This window comes from Chrysochloris asiatica, unplaced genomic scaffold (assembly GCF_000296735.1).
Source record: "Chrysochloris asiatica unplaced genomic scaffold, ChrAsi1.0 scaffold00554, whole genome shotgun sequence".
NCBI classification, from domain to species: Eukaryota; Metazoa; Chordata; class Mammalia; order Afrosoricida; family Chrysochloridae; genus Chrysochloris; species Chrysochloris asiatica.
This window is the reverse complement of record NW_006409072.1, coordinates 516840-519228: the sequence shown is the minus strand read 5'-3', so window position 1 is coordinate 519228 and position 2389 is coordinate 516840.

Here is a 2389-nt window from a genome sequence, read left to right as displayed (position 1 = left end):
TATGTTTTACCATGCCTGTAATGACAAATTGAAGGAGAATGTTGTCACATTTGTTAACAGAAGGAACGTTTCAAGATACATCTTGAAATATAAAGTTATCTGTGGCATCCATACACTTACAAGGAAAACCAGTTGATACCACTATTATTGAAATTCAGGCACCAACCACTAAGCCCAGTGATAATGAAAGTAAAGTATTCTTCCAAATTCTTCAGTGTATTCTTCCAAATTCTTCAGTGTGAACTTGATCACACAAGCAATCAAAATGCATTGATAATTACTTGTGATTGGATTGCAAAGGCTGGGAACAAAGAAGTATCATTGGAAACATGACCTCAGTGGTAGAAATGGTACTATATATTGTATGATAGAATTTTGTAATACCAAAGACTTATTCACTGCAAATGCCTTTTTCAACAAAGGTGGAGGGTCAGAGAAAAAGAAGAAAACCCCCAGCTAGATGGATTGACAAAGTGGCAGCATCAATGGGCTCAAGCATGGCAACAATTGTGAGGTCGGCCCAGGATCGGGCAGTGTTTCGTTCTGTTGTGCATAGGGTCAGTATAAGTCAGAACTGACTCGATGGCACTTAACAACAATAACTCTTCTGTCAGTTTGTCATACTGTGATGGCTTGTGTGTTGTTATAATTCTGGTAATATAAAAACAGCTGCAAACATGCATTGTTAGATAACTTCCAGCAGTTCAAGCAGGATTCAAAAAAAGACCTGGAATTAGGAATTCCATCATTGTTGACGCCAGATGTATCTTAGATAAAAGCAGAGAATACCAGAAATATGTTTACCTGAGCATTAGTGACTACGTAAAGTCATTCAATTGTGTGGATCATGATGTGCTATAGACAACATTGCAAGGTATGAGTATTCCAGAACACTTATGTGGAACCTGTACATAGACCAAGAGGCAGTTGTTTGAATAGAACAAGAGAACACTCAATGTTCTAAAATTAGGAAAAATGTGTGCCAGAGTTAAATTCTTTTACCATACTTAGTCAATCTGTATGTTTAGCCAATAAGCTGATAAACTGGATTATATGAAGGAAAACATTAACAACCTGCAATATTCAGATGATCTAACCTTGTGTTGTAAGTGAAGAGGACTTAAAATGCTTACTGATGAAGATCAAGACCACAGCCTTTGGTATAGGTTGCACCTCAATATAAAGAAAACATAAATCCTCATTACTGGACCAAAAAACAACATTCACATAAATGGAGAAAAGACTTAAGTTTTCAAAGACTTCATTTTGCCCAGATCAACCAACAAGATAAGGAAAAATGATCAACTTTGTATGAAATCAAAAGATAGCTCAGATATGCAGAGCAGTACTAAACAAGAGGAATAACATTTTCTCTGATAATAGAAGATATCCAGTTTTAGAAAAATGAAACAGAATCCATACCTCACAGCACATACAAAAATGAATTCAAGATGGAACAAACATCTAAATGCAAAACCAAAACCTATAAAGATCATCAGAGAAAAACTAAGAGCAAACTTAAAGTCCTAATTCTTTTACATAAAAAGGCAAGCACACATAACAAAAACTATACAACTAGCAGAAATGAAACTAGATATTGTGATATTCTAAAAATTAAAAATATATGTGCATCCAAACATTCAAAAGAGTAAAGAGCATACAGACTATAGGGAAAATTAGCAATGACATATCTGACAAGGTACTAATCCTTAATTTTACAGAACATTTCAATAGCCAAGAGACAAAGTAACCAATTTAAAAATGGGTAGAGGACATGAATACAGAGTTCACCAAAGACACACTGGCAGCCAGAGAACACATGAAGAAATGTTCATGATCATTTCTCATTAACCTACTTTCATTAAATCAGTTAGGACTCATCTTGTTATTGTTTCGAGGCCCATTGAGTCAGCTCTTACTTCTTGAGAACCAATGCACAATGGAATAAAACATTGCCCAGCCCTTCACCATCCTCATAACACTTGTTGTATTTAAACACATTGTTGCAGCCACTGTGTCAATCCATCTAATTGGGGGTCTTCCATTTTTCATTGACTGGAGCTCTAATTTGCCAAGCATGATTGCCTTCTTCAGGAACTGGCCACTTCTTATAACATGTCCTAAGAATGTAAGAAAGTAGTCACTCCATCTTTACTTCTTAAAAACATCTGGTTGTGCTTATTCCAAGACTGATTTGCTTTTGTTCTTTGGTCAGTCCATTGTACTTTCAGTATTTTCCCCAATAACATAATACAAAGGCATCAGTTCTTTGATGTCAGTCTTTCATTAGCCAGTTTTAACATACATATGAGGCAATTGAAAATATCATGGCTTAGGTCAGGCAAACCTTGGTCCTCAAATTGACTTTCTTGCTTTAAAAAAAAAAAAA